This window comes from Mytilus edulis, chromosome 1, assembly GCF_963676685.1.
Source record: "Mytilus edulis chromosome 1, xbMytEdul2.2, whole genome shotgun sequence".
NCBI lineage: Eukaryota > Metazoa > Mollusca > Bivalvia > Mytilida > Mytilidae > Mytilus > Mytilus edulis.
The window spans coordinates 84,925,330-84,947,062 of NC_092344.1; the positions used below are offsets into that span (position 1 = coordinate 84,925,330).

Below are 21,733 nucleotides of genomic sequence, written 5' to 3' on the forward strand. Positions count from 1 at the left end.
TTTGAACCTGTCCTAAGTTAGGAATATGATGTTCAGTGGTTGCCGTCTGTTTATGTGGTTCATAAGTGTTTCTCGTTTCCCTTTAGATTAGACCATTGGTTTTCCCGTTTAAATGGTTTTACACTTTTTGGGGCCCTTTTAAGCTTGCTGTTTGGTGTGAGCCAAGGCTCCGTGTTGAAAGCCGTACCTTGACCTATAAGAATGGTTTACTTTTATAAAATTACTTGGATGGAAAGTTGTCTCATTGTCATTCATACCATATCTTCCTACATGTATAGACAGAAGTGCAACTTTGCGCATTTAGATTTTTTTGATTCTAATATGACGTGCTTCTTTAGCTTTGTAAACAAACCCATGCTCTAAATCCAATAAAATTAATTTGCACATGCGTATATTGACTACTGTAGAAAAATGAATTTTATCAAATTGGTATGCATTTAATGTATTTCATTAACTTAAAACACTTTCAAACTAAAAAATGATACAAATTTTTGTTGACAACAATGTGTTACATTACGAAATTGACATATTTGACCTAGATACCGCAACGTTCAAGTTGGCTATTCTAACTTTAAAACCCCTCCCTGTAAAAAACACAGTTCATCTATCGTCTGCGCGTTCATAAACAAATTAAAATGGATTATGCACGGACAATATCGACAATACCGCTACAAATTGGACTCAAAACAGACCATAGAGGACATCATTACAAAATAATAGATCACCAGAGACAAGAACATTCTGTTGTGCAATATATAATTCAGAGTATGTCATCTGGACAGACTAAACATGTTTAACCCCGCCACATTATTTATGTATGTGCCTGTCCCAAGTCAGGAGCCTGTAATTCAGTGGTTGTCGTTTGTTTATGTGTTACATATTTGTTTTTCGTTCATTCTTTTTTACATAAATAAGGCCGTTAGTTTTCTCGTTTGAATTGTTTTACATTGTCTTATCGGGGCCTTTTATAGCGGACTATGCGGTATGGGCTTTGCTCATTGTTGAAGGCCATACGGTGACCTATAGTTGTAAATGTCTGTGTCATTTTGGTCTTTTGTGTATAGTTGTCTCATTGGCAATCATACCACATCTTCTTTTTTTTATATATAAAAGAGTCTTCCGGCATGAGATTTGTGATGCCTCTGTAACATCAATGTTTTCTCGCCTAACTGGTGCAACTAAATATCAGTTTGAGCATGAGAAAATCAAAAATGTTACACATAAGCAAACGTCAACAATAGATCACAGGCTTCTGACTTGAGACAGGCACATACATACAGAATGCGGCGGGGTTAAACATGTTAGCGGGATCCCAACCCACCCCTAACATTTTTGAATAGCAGGTACGATAGAACACACTTATTCCGTTATAGGAATACTTCCGAGGTTAAAGTATTAAGAGTGAATAAAAAAACAAACCCAACACCCGGTGTTATCTCCACAGAGCGTTTGAAAGGAATAGCATACATGCAAGAAAAGCTGGTCATCAATACCCTAGAGTGTATATCAAGGAAATCATGAAAACAGTATTCCGTTAATATACTCCAATTTTATATATCAGAAATACACAAAATAAATTGTTGAAAGCATCTCAACACTGTGAGTTGCTAAAGCAGAGAATTCAGAGATGTACATTTTGTACAAGTCCTGCTGTACAATGGCCTAGATCCATACGGCTGTTATTCAGGACCGAGAAAAGCAAGAAAACTTTCTCACAGACTACGACTACACAATATGCAGTAAGCCATTCCAGATAGGTGACCGCAAGGATAAACAAGGTAGTCAGAGCTTCCGATGCATTCAAAATAAAATAATCATGAATACTCAATATTTACGTATTCTTACTTCAGAAAATCACATACGGACTGCCGGTAGGTTTAACAATTTATTAGGGGGTATCTGGAAATTCTTTACATGCCTACTCTGTCAACGCCGGTATATCTTAGGGAAATACCTTTTGATTTTTAAGTGGGAGCTGGAATGAAATTTGAAAAAAGGAAGGACAGGAGTTTTGAGTTAAACAAAGGGCAGAATGACAATTTATGTAATAAAAAAGGCAGGACATTATTTTCAACCTACCACCCCCTTAAAATTTAAATGGTAGTTCCCTTATAATAAACTGCAGTGATCTGGGCAAAACAGCTAAGACAAATGTTTACGCAGTATGTCTTTGATAATATATTCTCGATGAAATTTGATGAGTCACTTTTCGGTGGTAAAAAGTGTAAATACCACAAGGGAAAGGACACCGGGTGTAGAGTTTGGATATTCGGAATTGTAGGATTAGACATATTTATCTACTTGTCAAATTGAATCTTATTTTCACCTTCAGATATGAGCATCAAATTTTCAAAAAGACTAAACATGTCTGAAAACGAAAAGTTGATAAGGATGTCAGAAGTGTCCGAAACGTCCGATGGTTAAAGTGACCAAGTGGTGTTTCATCATGCTGTGTCTGATAGCCTATCAGTTCCAGAAACCTCTAAAGAAAGGAGAAGAGGGCGAACGTGAGAGAAGCAGAGAAGGAGATAATCTTCTTTACCCATGACTAGAGACAGAACAATGAATATATTATTAGTAGAATTAATCAGATGTTTGCTCACCGTGCATACAAATTAGAAGAATTCCTTTTATGTTTACTCGCATACGAATAGTGATCTTTGAGTGTACATGTTCTTTTATATAATATGATAAATGTGTTTTATTTGAAAGAGGAAATGTCGTTTAACCCAATATCAACACCTCTCAGAGATAACCAAATAAGAAAAATGTGGTCAGATATTCAGGCGCAAGTTGGTGAAGTAAAACATTGCCAATAAATATAAGACAATTGTTCTGGACAACACACATTAAACATTGGAAAATAATCATTGTAGCAGCCCTTGTTTATAATAATGGATTAAATCCAGAAATGTTTCTCGACTGGGCTCGTCTTATGTATTTGTGTCGCGATGACACAGCTTATAAACACTTAGATATTTCAATAATTTGAAAAGCACAAGTTGTATGCTTTCCATGTTGGTAACAATAGATTACATGGGAGCACGCACTTGTATGTGCATAAAAGTATAAGAAAATGATATGTTTGGTTAGTCTTATAACACAAGTAATTAAATAATAATGCTTCTCATCATATCTATTAAAACATTAACACAAGCATTTAAGGTATTAAACTTTGTAATTTAAAGAGGAAAGTAAATAATCAACATGACCGAAAGGGAAAAAGGTGTTGTGCATGAACTCATTATAAACATTGTTATAATAAATTTAAAATAAAAGCAACACAGAAGCAATGAAGAATGCTTTTATTTCTGTTCTTATCTCAGTTGTGAGTCAGTTGAAACAAACTTTTTGAATTTGATATACCATTGAAATTACTTGGACTTTTTGATTGGTTTTTGAGTTGGAAGTTCGTCAGACTTTTGATTTTGTTAGTGAGAAACGTCTGATGATTTCCACGATAGTATGTCTCGCGAATTGGGGGGAAAGTAAGCAAGTAAATTATAAGCAGTTACATAGCGTTAGGATGTCGAGCCCTGGTGTTTTCGTAGCAGTCTTCAGTTTGGACAAAGAGATGATCCCAGTGAAATCTAGAAGATTGCCAAAAGTGGAGAAAATAATGCTTTTATTTCTGTTCTGACTTATCTTATGACTTATCAAATTTTCACTGTTTTGATAAGTGTGAATTCGCATTGCTATAAGATGTGTCACAGTAGTTTTCTATCCAAAATGCCTGGAACCCAAGCATTTCACACTGTATACATTACAATAATTCACGTTTATTTATTATTATTTTTATTTTATTTTTCTCATGAATTTTTTTTCTTCTTTTTTCACTTTTTTCATATTCATATATTTATTACAGAGCATGCCAGTATTTATATTTGTGTATTGTTCAATAAGTGTATTATTTTTTGTAAAAGGAGACAGATTTGTAAAAGCAAATTGCTTGTTTCTGAATCCTTAATATTATTTCATTGTATAATATGTTTCATGTTGATTTATCTGAATAAATATTGTTTAAACTAAAATGCCTGTATTTAGTTCTGATGTAGTATTTATTTGTTATTGTCAAAGTCTTATCGTTTGTAGTTGTAATTCTTACGTTGTTCTGTTCTATTCATGTGTGAGGGTAAAGATAATGTATCGCCCATTTCATTTTGTTTTGATTTAAGTTTGAGTTAACTAATCGTACACTCATATGCATTCAAGTTTAGCGAAAGGTCCTACGACACGATCAGTGAACAAAACTTAATTGGATCAACACGTAAAGAAACGACCATTGTCATTGGTCGCTTCAAACCTGATTCGACCTCCAAGCTCTGAAGCCCCGTCCAGACACACATGCTAACAACTCACGTGATAAACATAGCAAGAGTTTTGTGAATGAATCAATGGGTGTAATGTGTATTTGTTCACACAAATGATCGGGATTTTCCCTTGCAGTTATAGTTATTTTTAAATATTATTCAAGTCTTTTGTTTTACTTTTGATAAATGTTGTATCTTTTCAAGGCGTCACGGAGATATAAAGTCAATTAGATCCCATGCACATGCAGAGGCGGATCCAGCCATTTTCAAAAGGTGTGAGGTTTTGTTTGTTTGTTTGTTGTTTTTTTTTGGGGTGGAATCATACAATAGGACAACTGGGTGTACCAACCAGTCTATACGTCTCCATTTAAATACATTGATCGTCAATGTTTTCGCCACTGACATGTTATTTCTGTTTTTAAATGTTTAAAAAGGAAGAAGATAACGTCAATGCTTAATAAACGACAAAAATATCCAAAAAAAACAAAAAACCAAAAAACTGTCCAAGGTACAAATCAATCAGAAAGAAAAGCCTCAATTAACCAACTAAACCATACGCTCCACTATATGATCAATCAACGAAAGGGATTGGTGTCATATTCCTGACTTGGTGCTGCATGATACCAACCTGGTTTTATTAGCTAGTTAAACCTCTCAAAGTTTCCATTCGACTTTAGATAATTGTCTTTACACTATGTCAAGCTATACACCGTTCAAATGAATAAAAGTTGTCGACAAACTTAAGAGAAACTCTTAAAGTATTCCACAATTAGAAGAACAATACATGATGGTTGTCTTCAGACTGTTCGAAAAATGTGTCCGGCTTAGTTGACTTTGGACCAAATGGTGTATATTATATATATTGTTGTTACCAATTATACGTAAATCAAATGTATCTGATTATATGCCCTTTATGGGGCCTTAACGTGGGAAATAAAAAAAAATTCTATTCTATTCTATTTGTCGGTCTAGTACACTACATGCACTTCGAATTTGTGTATTAAATTTGATCGGGTATGGGAAATGTTAAACTTCGGTGTCAACAGCAAAACCAACATGTAACATTTGACAAATAATAAAAAAGCAAACAAAGCATGTTTTACCCCGCCAAATACTATTTGTATGCGCCTGTCCAAATCAGGAGCCAGGATTTAGTGGTTATCGTCTGTTGATGTGTGGCATATTTGTTTTTCGTTTATATCTTTTTACCTAAATTTGGTCATTAGAGTTCTTGTTTGAACTACATTTGTCATTTCGGGGCCTTTTATATCGGACTATGCGGTATCTGATTTGCTCATTATTGAAGGACGTACGGTGAAATATAGATGTTAATTTCTGTGTCATTTGATCTAATTGTGGAAGAGTCGCATCATTGACAATTATACCACATCTTTATATGTACCAAATATCAGGCGCTTTTATCGATTGATTGTTGTAAATATGTGACAAATGCTAAACATCAAAACATAATAGCTAGTATCAATGGCGATGTATTTGTTTTACCTTGTGAGATGAATAAATGTTTTACTTGTGCATTGATTTGGATCGTAAAGACGGAACACTATATATCTGGTCATTGCTATTCTTTTTGCAACCATTTCGCACTTCATCACACCGTGGCATAGTATGCTAAGGGTTTCGTTTTACTGTTGAAAACCATGTTTTTGTTCACATCTTTTTGTTCACATCTTTTTGTGTCCATGTAAAATTGAGAATGGAAATGGGGAATATGTCAAAGAGACAACAGCCCGACCATAGAATGGACAACAGCAGAGGGTCACCACCAGGTCTTCAATGCAGTGAGAAATTCCCGCACCCTGAGACGTCCTTCAGTTTGCCCCTGAACAAATATATATACTAGTTCAGTGATAATGAACGCCATACTGAACTCCAAATTGTATACAAGAAACTAAAATTAAAAATAATACAAGACTAACAAAGTCCAGAAGCTCCTGACTTGGGACAGGAATAGTTTTCTCATTAACAATCATGCACTTTGCAAATTTCACTAGTGAGGGAAGGGGAGGAAAATGAACTTCCATTAAACGACGTGTCATGCCCCAGGTTCAGAATTGAATATATAAATTACACAAAATTGTCGAAAATATGCCCTGGTGGTTATATTTATTTTGGCTCAACAAACTGTACAAGGGTTTTACTAATTGTTGATGGATTTGTTCATATATAAAAAATAATCTTTTTATCCGATGGATAGATGGCCCATTTACAATCATACTACATCTCCATAGTTGTACATTACGGACCGAACATTTGAAATCAACAGGGGCATTATTAACGATTTCGCTTTGCTTGGTAAGAACTGAATTTGCCTCAGACAGGATGAAAACTTATATATTGCCGAACAGACTACGAAAAGGACTTTGCCAAATGTTGAAATCCGAGCCAGACATTTTTTATTGTGGTGGGGTTGGGTTCTATCGATAGTTGTATCTTAACAATCATACTGCATCTCTATCATCGGATGGTTTCATCCAACAAAATGGAGGCAACAGTGGGAATAATTTTCAGCCCGCAAGGAAACTAATCTCCTAACAAAGAAAACACCAACGTCTTTATGGCTAATCATATTTCTTATACATAAAGTCAACATCACTGAAATTTGCATTTTCAAAATAATTAAATCCAAATTATCATTGTTTAAAGTTCAACTGATCAACCTTTTTTTAACGTTCTGATTGTCCGTTTTAATGCACATTACATACCATCTTGATACAGCACAACATGAAATACTGTCTTTCTGAACTAAAAATAACTGAAAGCACGAAAAAAATGCATTTTCGGAGTTGAACTAAGAGTATAATGATTATGTAAAATATTCTACAGTTTTCGCTTCTTTGGAGGTAAACAGGCAATGAACTCCGACTCATCCTCAAATGCATCAGGACCTACTGTGTCCATCTCAGTACACCCAAAACTAGGGGACTGCGTCGGATTGCAAACATCGGCAAAGGAGACCCTACTGGCATTCTTCTTTGGTTCATCATTAATGGCGATGCATTAAACTGAAACGGCATTGGCATTGGTCCCATCGGATAATATCCATATGTTGGCATATACTGTACGGGAGGAGCACTCGCGGAAGTTTCTGTTGAACTAGTTGTAGTAGTTGTTGTCGTTTGATGGGTCTTAAATTTTGGAAACTCGACGCCTCTCTCCTCCATAAATCTCTGGATTGGATTCTTTGGTTTTTCTTTTTGATCCGTGATTATCTTTTTGATACTTCTCCAAAATTTGACCAAAACACCTGGCAACCGAGTCCAATTGATTGATTGATTGATTGTTGGTTGCTTAACGTCCAGTGGCAAATATTTCATGCATATTCAGGACGAGAACAAGTTCACAACAAATACAATAGATAGGTCTTGTCATAATAGTGGGCATCTCGGATGATGGTCGGTGAAATTTAGACTGCCACTGGAAAATGAGGGTATATTGGATAGGGACATACATTTTGCCTTGCAACAGGCCACCTACGGACCCCTCAAAGTGTTGTTGCAAGGGTTCTTAACGTGCAAAGAGCGTGGCACTCTCCTTACACGAGGCATAGGATTTAACGTCCCCAATCTGACCGGACGTGACTGCGAACTTGATACATCCCGCACAGCCAAACGGACGCCCCACTTCGGCAAGCGTGACCATATTTCTATTCCCCAGTCACCCTTGGGGGATCAATCGAGTCCAAATCTTTAGGTATAATACCTCGGTAATGTTTATCCAAAATTTCAATGTCAGGATGAATTGCACCCATGGAAAGTTGTCTAAAACCAAAACTTCCTACCGGATAGTATTTATCTGTGTTTGTGTTTACAAGATGAGGTATAAATGTAACACTTTACTGAAAAATGTGTCGCATGTGTTCTCATATGTCTGCTTTTATAAATGAAGGTTTTGTTTCACCTTCTCAAGATCCTTGGTTATATTTTTGACTGTTGTAGATGCGTCGTAAAACTGCTTTTTCTCAACATCGTGCTTGTCAAGATCATTACACATCTGTGGACCTTCGCAAACTCCAAGTTCGCAATTCCGCTTCGTATGTCCTAGTCTCATGTGACACTGTCCACACTGAGATTTAGTTTTGTCAATATTTAAATTTGGATTGGTGAACATTTTCTCCAAAGACTTGAGGTGTTCTTTAGAGCTTTCAAACTCCACACTTTTAAAATGAACTTCATTTTCTAGCTCATCAATAAACAACTGTAATGGAGATCTGTACACACTTTTTCGTAACTGACGCTTACAATCGGACCCAAGTGCTTCAACAGGATCTCTGCTGGATTCGAATAAGCATTTCGGTTCCATAACATCTCTCATATCTGTTGAAAAACCACTAACTTGTGGAGAGCATCCGTCAAAAATTCTCAATTTCATCCGTCTCGTGTATGTTCCCTCGATCTCCCTTGAGCATCTAAACGCTTCCGATATAGACGTATCACTAACGGCAATTTTTCAGTTTTTCTCATCGTCGAGATATTGGATTCCAAATATTTTCCCTACTAAGCTAGGTATCCGACACTGAATGTCACTTTTTAATTCCTCATACGTGCATGGAGTTTCTGGAATATTGAACTTTCTTATTTCCCCAGGCTCATACGTTACTTGAACTTGTGTCGTGTCCATGATCAAGATCTTTGTTCTGTGTCTGAAACTCTATTTCTAAACATCATGTTATTTTAGCTTCATACATGTTAAATGAACTGCTATAGATCAAAGTTATCATTGTACTAAATCCCCTCTTTTGTACGATACCACTGGGCTTTTTTTGTTTTTTGAAAGGCAAGCTTTACTCACTTTCCGTAAACTAAAGTTATATGAGGGTGTGGATTGGGTTTACAAAACAGAAAATTATAATATTAAAAACTGCAAGACAAGAGTATAAAATAAGAAAGAAGGATTAGAGAAAATTAGTGAAAGTAGATATAGAATAGCGAATCTATAAAGAATACAGAAAATTACCTCAAACGTGAATAATGAAACACAGAAATGAAAGACCCCACATTCAGACCCTTTTAAATTGTTTTAGTAAAACAGTTGTGAGGAACAATGTATTAACATATTTATGGATTTCATAAAATATATATATAAAAAAAAAAACACAAGAAAAATAACAATTGAGCATACATTTTTTAGTCATAAAGTCACATCGGAAAAGGGCAGTCGAAACCAACGAAACAAATCGATAAGTAGAACAAAAAGAGACAACACCATTGGCCCGGTATTAAAAGTAGGAAAATACAAAAATTAACGCCTTTCCCCCCCGAAAATAACAGATTACAGAGGCACCATTTCATTTAAATTTAGTTATACAATTCTTTAAAAAAAAAAAAGTAAAGCAGTTGCATAGTCCGAAAAAAAATTATAAACACATTTGCAACCAAAAGTTCATTGGAAAATAGTTATTTCCCTTTCTGTTAGCCATTGTTAGCCGAAACGTAATTAAATCCATTTATTATTTCTTTTTTTTTAACCCCATGAGATCAGTCATTTTTTTGCGAAAATAAGAATAGAAAACGGTTACCCATGTATGAACCCGCCCAAATTATTTGACTAAGCCAACCGCATACATCCATAAATAAGCTATTTCGCGCTCACTTAATAGTTGGCGCATTTCTGAAACGTCCGTCCGGGGATAGATTTACACCGAGAAATATGATATGAGATATACCCAAGCGTATTTAGACTTTTGCTAAACTAAAAGGCCACATCAAATCAAGTTCATGGACGAGAGCGGATTTAAATTAGTCACTGCAACAGAAATTATGGTCATTCGAAAAAGGGGGAACCGTGTATTGAAATAGGGAGATTTATTGAAGGTGCAAATTTACCTTTAAACTGTTTGATTGGTCTTGACTGCGTTTTGTATTTTCATTTTGTTGACGGTCTTTCAAATTCAGAGCGTTATCTTAATTTTTGGCACAAGGCAAGTTTGTCGCAGGACTGTTATGGCCGACCGACCTTTTTACCTGGTGATTTGATAATTGTTGATAATTGCGCTACCTACCACCATCAATCTGAGTGAATCCTTAATACTTTCTTTAATATGCAAGGCCTTGATTATGGGTTTCTTCCGGTATACTCACCGGATCTGAATCCCATCGAAATGTGTTTTTCAAAAATTAAAACTATTATAAAACAAGAAAGATTTAAGGAACTTGTCAGCAAAAACCTTAAAATAGCCGTGATAAAAGCTATTCAGGAAATAAATCAGTCTGATATTCAAGGATTTTATAGACATACCGGATATTTTAATGTTTAGCTGTTTTATTTTTGTTTCATTGCAAAAAGTAACAAGAGGCTGTCACAACGACAGCAAACCGGATTTATTAATATTTATTTGTGTCCTGGCAATATCACAAGAACCATTACTGATGAATGGTGAAAGTGAAAATCGTCAATATCAAATTTGACCTCCATTTTGTCATCACTATCAACATATTAAAATTTGAAAAGCTTAGATTGAATGGTTCATGAGTAAATGCAACAACGTGAATGGAAACGCCATTTTACAATCTTTCAAGAACCATAACGCCTGAACGGTAAAAGTCGAAATCGTCATTATTGAACTTGACCTCTATTTTGTCATCAGTAACAACATATAAAAATTTCAAAAGCTTTGGTTGAATGGTTCATGAGAAAATGCACGGACACGACTGGAAACACCATTTTTCAATCGTTCAAGAACCATAACTCCTGAACGGTATAAGTCAAAATCGTCATTATTTAACTTGACATATATTTTGTCATCAGTAACAACATATTAAAATTTGGGAAGCTTTGGTTGAACAGTTCATGCGTAAATGCACGGACACAACTGGAAACTCCTTTTTTCAATCTTTCAAGAACCATAACTCCTGAACGGTAAAAGTCAAATTCGTCATTATTGAACTTGACCCCCATTTTGTCATCAGTAACAACATATTAAAATTTGGGAAGCTTTGGTAGAACAGTTCATGCGTAAATGCACGGACACGACTGGAAACTCCATTTTTCAATCTTTCAAGAACCATAACTCCTGAACGGTACAAGTCAAAATCGCCATTATTGAACTTGACCTTCATTCAGTTGTCAGTAACAACATATTAAAATTTTAAAAGCTTTGGTTGAACGGTTCATGAGTTAATGCACGGACAACATTTGATTGCCGCCCGCCCTCCGTACACCCCCAAATCAATAACCGACATTTTTGTCACAAAAATCCGGTTAAAAACACAAAAATAATGACCGAGGAAAATTCAAAAAGGAAAGTCCCAAATCACATGGCAAATTCAAAAGTTCAAAAACATCAAACGAATGGATAACAACTGTCATATTCCTGACTTGGTACAGGCATTTTCTTATGTAGGAAATGGTGGATTGAACCTGGTTTTATAGCTAGCTAAACCTCTCACTTGTATGACAGTCGCATCAAATTCCATTACATTGTCAACGATGCGTGAACAAAACAAAGACACAACACATGTGCAATAGGTAAAAATATCAGAAATAGGGGTACAGCAGTCAACATTAAAACAACAAATGTAACGAAGAAGCACAGAAAGGCATACATCAAATTTAACATCCTCATTTTGCTTATATTATACGATTTTATTTATCTATGTAAAATCCACCCGTAAAGGATGGAAGGTTTTCAGTACTGGTGTAAAATTGCGCGTTTGAAATTCGCACAGGTAGACATAAAATAATTTTGTCGTTCAAAGTATGACGGCATACATAAATACAGAGTGAAGTAAAGTAGATATAACAAAAAAAAAAAGCAGACTTAAAAGTAAAAGTAATAATAATAAATAAAATAATTGTGTGGTTTAAAGTATAACGGGATACATAAGTACAGTCACGTCAAATATATATCACAAAAAACAGACTTAACAGAAAGAGTAGTATTTCTTCTTGTCTCCGTATAAGCATCCTTTAAAAGGATCACCACCATGAGTTATGGCGAATAAAGGAAGCATTTGCCTACCCAATTCCCCAGCCAGGCCGTGACGGGTCTTATTACCAGAAAGTTAACCTTCCCTAAACATAATACAATATAATAAAATAAAACATACCAACTGCACACTCACCTGATTCGCTCAGTCCTCAAAGTATAAAAAGTGTATTTTTTCTATGTATCAAATATCCTTTTTTAAATATCTGTGTGTTTTAAATGGGAAAGGGTCACCCCGGATGCCCCACAAATGCCATGGCAAAATACGTCTAAGGTAATAACGAGGAATCGGTTAGGACAAAATCTATCAAAACCGACACTACCAAATGCCCTGCTGTATCAATGGTAGAGGAAAGCCGAAGATCCTACTGAAAAGGATCTCGGAAAGAAACTACCGATCCATTAGGAGAACAGCAAGAACTCTCAGACTTCAAATGATAGGTCTGATAGTTTCCAATGGAAACTACCAATGGTTCCCATATGGGCAGAGCACATGTCTCAAACATACCATGAAATATCTGCAGAGGTTTTCCTCAACAAGAAAATAATGACCGAAATTGAAAGTATATAATCTATGGATGATACAATGTATCCAAGAAAGCAATTTAGAAGACTAATTTGGATGATGTTGATGGATTCTCTCTGCAAACATTTCACGTCCGTTCTCATCAAAATCCACCGGGTATTAATTAAAATAAATTAGTCATTCAAAGTATGACAAGATGTATAAGAAAAAGTAATATAAATACATAAAATAATTTTGTCGTTCAAAGTATGATGGTATGCATAAGCACAGAGTCACTTCAAATGAATATCTAAAATAACTGACTTAACAGTAAAAGTAATATTAATAAAGACAAATAAAATAATAATATTTAAGATGATAACCAACGTCAGTACACACAATCTATACTTCAAGACCGTCTTGTATTATTTGTGAATTGGATACGAAATATTTATCAACAAGTTCTTGGTCCCTTCCGATGAACTTTTTTAGAAAAAGGACGAGACGTTCTTTGACATACCACTGGTTCATCAACTTTCTGCTCAGACACTGGTGACGTTTTACAAAGTCTGAGTAGGAGCTGCAAGCTCTTGAATACCGAATAAGTTGGGAAATGTATATTCCATATGCAGGTGAAGTTGGTATATTAAAGTAAAATCACAAAAATACTGAACTTAGAGGAAGATCAATTGGGAAAGTCCATAATCACATGGCAAAATCAAATAACAAAACGCATCAAAAACGAATGGACAAGAACTGTCATATTCCTGACTTGGTACAGGCATTTTCAAATGTAGAAAATGGTGGATTAAACCTGGTTCTATAGCGCTAACCCTCTCACTTTAATGACAGTCTCATCAATTTTCGATATTTTTACATTGATGCGTTAAATAAACAGACACAATAAATATAATAGTCAAAATATGGGTACATCAGTCATCATCATTTAACAATTTTAAAAGGAACAATTTAACAGAACACAAAAACATCTACTATCTACGAACACATTTATTTATTTGAGTGTCTGACGTCAGAAAATTTTATACGTCACATAAATTTGTTGTTCAATCTGCGAACAAACAATTTTAAAATTTTCCTGGGAATGTTAGGTAGCAATGCACAGTTAGGAAAAAAACTTAAAATTGACACTCATAATTTTAAAAAAACCCTCTTTCCCCTCCTGTCTAACAAAGAAGGCTTTATATGTGTGTTATGCATGTATATACTTATAGAAAGAGAATCTTCCATAGATTTGATTTCTAATGGTCATAAGGGTGAACTATAATCCCTCTTGGGTGTAACCATGGCAATAATCTGCATTTCTTAGATACAAAATATAGCAAAAAAGGGGGGTGAACATGTCACAAAAGTCTCCAAAATTTGGTCTAAAGGAAAATTTCAATCAATTACAGTAATACCTTTCCTGAATCCATAGGTTTATATCTATCAAGTGGTCCCAAAAAAATCATATGCTTATCTGCTCGTTTTTCCATAAAATTGAATTGAAAAGATCGAGCGCAAAATCTTTGTTGATAAACACTACAATAATGTATGGACCTATGAATGGTACGGATAGGAAAATACGGACTGTCAATCATACAAATGGCCTATAAAACAATGTTCATATAAACCCACTAAGAAGGCTATATTATTCTTTAATTATCTAAAAATCAATTTTATTGTACAAAAACTTTCATATTTAAAAAATTCACAGGGGCCATAATGCGAAACTAAACTTCTGTGTATTGCTACCTTAGCATACAGGGTTAAAAAATCAAAAGTATGTAAGAATAAATTTAAGAAATAGACCGAGATTTAAACTAGTCCAAAAGTTATATATAGAATTTATAAGAATCCAAAAATAGTTAATTTCACTACGCGATTGAATGATTTTGACGTTTGTGGTTCAACGTATATTGTAATTCATAATAAAAATATATCATAATGACATATAATAGAACAATATCATACTGACGGGGTCTTTTAAAGTACAGAGTCACGTTATAAGAACAAAAGAAATACAAAAAGTCGCAATTACAAAACAAACCACAAAAAAATAATGAAAGCCAATACAAACACATTGACGAGATGTATAAGTACCGAGCCACGTGAAACGGATATTACATGAAACCATTCAACAGTAAAAGTAATATTAATAATAGAACAAAGACAAATGAAAGAACTATAAAACACGTTGTTAAGATGATAAACAACATCAGTACGAAGAATCTATACATCAAGACCATCGTGTATTATTTGAGAAGTTGATACGGAATATTTATCAACAAGGTCTTGGTACCTTCCGATGAACTTTTTTAGAAAAAGACTGAGACGCTCTTTGACATACCCCTGTTTCATCAACTTTCTACTCAGACACTGATGACGTTTTACAAAGTCTGAGTAGGAGCTGCAAGCTCTTGAATATCTAATAAGTTGGGAAATATATATCCCATATGCAGGTGAAGTTGGTATATTGCTACTAAGGTGGGGGGAATTTATAATTTCAAAATTAAAATCGTCTCGTTTGTCATAGATTCTGGTACTGAGATGACTGTGTAAGTCAAATTCGAGATATAAGTCTAAAAATGAGGCGGAGGAAGCCGTGTCTGTTGTTTCTTTAATCTCTAGTTCTGGGGGATATATTAATGGAACCCAATCAGAAAAGTTCGGATTGTTTATGGAAAGAACATCATCAATATATCTGAAAGTGAAATTAAATAATCTGGCTTCTTTGATTCTCTTGTTTTTTACAAGTGTCTGGAGGAACTCCGATTCATATGAAAATAAGAAGAGGTCGGCAAGAAGAGGCGCACAGTTTGTTCCCATAGGAATGCCGACAATTTGTTGGAAAAGTCTACCTCCAAACTCAACAAATATGTTGTCGATAAGAAACTGCAGCATACTGACCACTTGTTCTTCTGTGTAGCATATTTTACCTTTTTGTTTGTCACTATTTACGAAATATGCCTTTATGAAATCCCAAAGTAATAAATTTATAGCGTATGCTACCATTTTTATTTTGAAAGGCATTGTGGATTATTTTGGTATATTGCTGCTAAGGTGGGGGAAATTGATAATTTCAAAATTAAAATCGTGCAACAGTGAGTAGTAAATTCTTTTGTAAACACGTGAGTGTATTGATAAAATGAAATCAATACTATGATTGGTGTGTTTATCTTATGGCCAATGAAATCGATCGATACATTTCAATTTCTTCAATACAAACATCTTTGTTAGCAGTGATCGGGCAATCGCTAAACTTGAATGCATATGAGTGTATTTTGTTTTCAGTTTGAATAAGAAGAAACACAGACATACATTGTAGCTAGATAATACAATTAATTTTCTAATAAAAAGAACACAATTTTATATTTATAAGTATTGTAATTTTCATTGTTAAATATATGTAATATCAGTATTACAAACCTAGTACATGTAATCTTAGATTTTATTTTTTGTTGATGATTTTTTAAGAAATTTACCTGTGACGTCACTTTATTACGTCGATCAATTCGGCTGACATTCAATGCGTTGTTCGGCATTTCTGTTTTTTATGTGCTGATCTAGGTTGGTTAACGTATTCGTTTTTATTCTGTAGTTAATCACCACTCGGTGTTGACATGTATATCAATTATATCATCGGGTCATTTTTATAAATTTACCGTTTGCAAAGATATGAACTATTACGTCCCTGATTATTATAAATGCTAAGGAATTTCTTATCCTTGGCAGATAACCTTAGCCGTATTTGGCTCAACTTTCAGTTCGGCCTTCAACACAGAGCTTTGGCTCAAAGCAAGCTATAAAAAGCTATAAAATTGAGAATGGAAATGGGGAATGTGTCAAAGAGACAACAACCCGACCAAATAAAAAACAACAGCAGAGGGTCACCAACAGGTCTTCAATGTAGCGAGAAATTCCCGCACCCGGAGGCGTCCTTCAGCTGGCCCCTAAACAAATATATACTAGTCCAGTGATAATGAACGCCATACTTATTTCCAAATTGTACACAAGAAACTAAAATTAAAATAATACAAGACTAACAAAGGCCAGAGGCTCCTGACTTGCGACAGGCGCAAAAATGCGGCGGGGTTAAAACATGTTATATGCATAGTTTATGTGCTAATTTTAGCATTTGAAGCGTAAATTCGATACTTTATTGTCGTCTACACTTTTAATATATTGGGTTTCATCTAACTTTTCTTATCAACAAGGGGTTGGGCAACTTTGGTTTTACCAACACATTACATTTCATGACTATCTATTAAACAATGATAGATCAATTACTATTAACTAATGTGTTCATTTAAAAAAAATCTTTTCTTTTGAAACTGTTGAATGGATTTAACTCGGCCAAATCATCCTTGGGGAATACCACAATATCTTTTGTTGATAACGGTGACTGTTACTATAATTAGACCAAAAGGTAAAAATAGCGATTTGAGCACCTTAAATCCTCTTCAAGTAGTCTTTTATGACCGTTTCATACACTAGATAGAAATGGTCCCTCAGTGAAATGCACGAGTTGAAACAGCACTTGTCACACTACTATGAATTCCTGTCCGAACATGACAAACGTCAGATTACCCTTCTACTGGCAGACAGCATGAGTGGCGATCTCCTCCCACCACAACTCATCTACCAAGGAAAAAACTGACTGTTGTTTACCAAAGGGAGTCGACTTACCGACAACCTGGGATGCCACATGCACAGAGACACACTGGAGCAACGAGGACACTATGATACAGTTCGTCAACAACGTCATAGTGCCTTATGTAAATGAAATCAGACTATGCCACTCAAAAACACAGAAAGCTATCGCCATCTTCGACGTTTTTGAGGCACACCGTTGTGAGAGACTGATAGATCTCCTCAAAGCCAACGACATAGTTCCTCTGTTTGTACCAGTAACGTGCACTGATAGACTGCAATCACTAGATCCCTCATTCAACAGAGAGGATAAAGAACAGCTAAAATCCCATTTCCGCGACAGGTACTCAGCAAAGGTTATGAACCACATCAGTGAACAAGAAGATGGACTGGGGAAATTGCACCTGAGAACGTTGTAGTCAACATGAAAACGTTCGTCTTTAAGCAAATTCATGCAAATTAGATAGTGTCATCACACAAAATGTCAAACCGTAATGATTTAATCCAATTAGGTTTCCGCAAGGCCGGTTTATTGTGAACATTTCATTTGACTTTTTAGTGCTATAGTGACATTGATCTGTTATTTTATTTGAACTATAATTTATTAATGCTTTACTATCTCTGATATCTTACTACATATAGCTTACTTATCATAAGTATTGTTGTCTGAATTAGTGCTTTTAAATGGTTTAAGACGTGAATATTCTGATGAAATAAAAATCATGCTCACTTATCTTTATTTTAATTGACTCGAGCTCATAACAATTACCAGGTATAAGATGAACACTTTAATATCGAAAATAATAATCACATGTCATCACTGGAAATACGATTTCAATACACTAAACACACTTTTTATTAGTAAAACAATTGCTGAATGGAGGGTTTACAGCTTTCAATTATACTAGAACACACCCGCGAAATCGCGGGGAAATAGATCGCATGTAAACTGTAAAATTAATTATAACTGGAGAATTCAGGAGAGGTATCAAAAGTCAAAGTTACTTGGGGATTGGGCACATTTGTTTTGCACTCCCCCTTTTATCCAAATACCGATTTTTATTCTTTCTGTTTTTCTGTATACTATGAACATACATATAAATATTATATTTACAATAATTACTATATAAAACGGTCTCTGATATATTAAAAGTCACCGCAGTAAACTATTGGAATTTATAGTAAAATAAATAAATTTGGTGTATTTTCTGTCTAATGATTGGTTAAAAGAATTAGCTTTATTTTCAATGTTATCAATTTTTATGGAGACACGCCCAGTCTAACGTTGTGTATTCATACACAAACATCTGTGTACGTTGTTATTCGTATTTTAATATATATCTTTGAGCCTTATTTTTGATAGAAATTTATTTATAATGAATGGCAATAATTTCTTTTGAATTTATTGAACCATAAAATTATTTTTTGACTCTTCACATTTAACATAATCCGCTATTCAATGTGAAGAGTCAAAAATTAATTTTATGGTTCAATAAATTCAAAATAAATAAGAGCCATTCGTTAATTATATCAAATTTATAGTAAATTATAGCAAATTTATACAATTTATTCATAGTATATATGTATGTAGTATACAGACATATTTCAGTGACCGCTGTGGATAGAAAACTTTTGGAATTGATAATATATATTAATAGCAAATACGCTTTATCTATAGTATATCACTATATGTATGATCATAGTATACAGAAAAACGCAAAAAATAATTGTTCTGTCCGAAGTACTTATGGAAATTATGTTTAATTTCAAAACAGGCCTAAAGTGCAGCGGAAGTCTTATATTTCTCAAAAAGTCAATTTTTTGCAAAGTTTTCTATTTCTTTCAATATGAGCATAGTTACATTTGGTATGTTATGAACATACATTACTGTAAATAAAGTGTGTTTTGCTTTTAACTATCAATTCTCAGTTACCTAATCAATCCACGGCGGTCATTGATATATTATATAGACCCTCCCTATTTTATATACTTAGTGACCCGATGATTATTTTGTAAAAGATTTTATGACTGAAAAATTTCAGAAAAGGTATCAAAAGTTATAGGCACTTTGGGACATGACAATTGTTTTTCTAGTCCGGCTCCTATTATTTCCCCCCCCCCCCAAAAAAAAAAACCTCCTATAATCTATCTATATTGATCTGTATATTATGAACATACATTACTATAAAGTAAGTGTATTTGCCTTTTACTATCAACTCTCAATTTACCAATCGATCCACGGCGGTCATTGACATATTATATAGACCCTCTCCATATAATCAACTCGGTGACCGCCGTGGATATTAAACTTGAAAATGATACCAGATAGCAAATACACGTTATTTATTGTCTTTGGTATGTACAAAGTACAGAAAAAACGCAAACCGGATATCTAGTCTGACTAAAAATTTCGTCCAATGACGGAAACATATCCGGACGCACTTTTTTTCGTTTTTCTCCCAAAATAACCCAAACTGAATAATCATAAGAATGGATGACAAATGCGACTATGGATGGTACCTATAGGACACAGAGGCATGATGATTAATTTATTGTGGAAGGAAGAGAAGCGACACACAAAATGAGGTCTTCTCTTTTAATAGTATAGATGTATATCAGATCATTGGCTCTAACCAAAATTTTAATCCGCTATTTGGAATTCCACTATTGTGATTGCCAAATTCATTTGCCCCCTGAAAATCAAGTGGTTGTTATTGTTGTGTAATTGCCCAGTATTTCTAGGGGTTTTCCTCTGTTTGGTGTGATCTACTGGTAAAGAGCAGAGAGATCCGAATGGTGACGTGTATGGCCTGGTTGAGACTGGAGAGCCCCGAATGGAGACAGGACACAAGAGTCACGCTTGACCGGATACAGCCTCTTCTTGACCTGAGTGATTTGCATCAAGCCTATCATTGTGGGAAACCTTATCCTAAGGTAAATATCTACACAAATTTACACCCGTTATATACATAATCCTAGGGGTATACGTAGAGCCCAGCTAGACAGACCAAGTAACACTTTATTTACACAGATAATAATAATCTAAATTTTGTTATATTTTGACCCTACATCCCCTCTCAAGGCATGATGTTTTTACCCCCTTTTCGGCGTACGGTATGTCATATTAAAGCTTTAATGAAAGTTGAATGAATTAGATGATTTTTTGTAAATTTCTACGATATTCTTCATCATTTGACTAAATACCATGCATCTGAATTAATTTGTTTACTATTTAAAAAAGCGCTTTTTTTTCAATTTACCTCCCTTTATTTCACGTAGCAACACAAATAAAAAAAATGCCAATTTTTGCTACAAATAAAACTATATATCATGCAACATAATCAACTTTACAAATTAGGAGAAAACCAAGGTGTCCCAACCACTGGATACTATTATAAAACATAATAATGAAAGGATTGCATTATTACAAGTTTAAACCTTGACGACGATGAAAATTGACAATTCACGCATTTACCGATCATATGAAGATGCGATAAGGTGATAGACTTAACAATGAATTATTTATTTGATTCATTATCATATTCACATTATGTTGACACGACTTAGTTCGTCTGTGCTAGCTCATTTCTCACAAGCAAAACAATTACAGCATTGTCCGTTTTCTTTACCGATCGCCTCTAGTCAGATTGGCGCAGTTTACAGGGGAGCTAATATTTTGTCACCAGTTCGCACTCTGACTTAAATAATCAGTATGTCAAGGTTTTAGATTTACCTACCTATGAAAATATGATACTGCCGACGGAATTGTGTGCCCTGATATTACATTGGAGACTAGATCAGGTTGGCGATTCAGGAGCCTCTAGCTTAATGAAGCTGATTTCCTTTCAATACTTTAATGTTTATTGTTTAATGGTACAAGTAAAGGAAGATTACACAATTCTTCATGATTCGAGATTTCAATTGCGTTATGCTGTATGACATATCATGTCTACTGACCATGGCTGGGTTTGTCGAAGTCCAAAACCCTGTCTATAGTATGGTGATGGCAGGCGTTCGTCCGGCGGTTAAAATGGGTATATTGTTCTAATCAATTCCAGTTTTCATCCGGCATCCCCGAAACATCAAAGTGATGTGTTGGTGTTCCCTTAATTTTGGACCATGATATTTCATATTTCGGAGATATTTATAACGAATTATGTTCAGATTCTCAGTAATAACATGACAGAGAGGTTGTAAATATAGGGTGAGTGGGAACAGTAAAATGTCAGAGGTGTATTTAGGTATTGTTCTAAATCAAGGTCATGCAATGCTTGCTTATAGTTACAATCCTTAAGGTGCACTGATTTTAGAGTAACTGTAGGT

General features: G+C 34.6%; 1 pseudogene; it reads left to right on the forward strand.

Moving 5' to 3' along the window:
* Positions 1-9,298: 9,298 nt before the first annotated feature.
* Positions 9,299-10,584, forward strand: LOC139488356 (uncharacterized; annotated as a pseudogene).
* Positions 10,585-21,733: the final 11,149 nt, after the last annotated feature.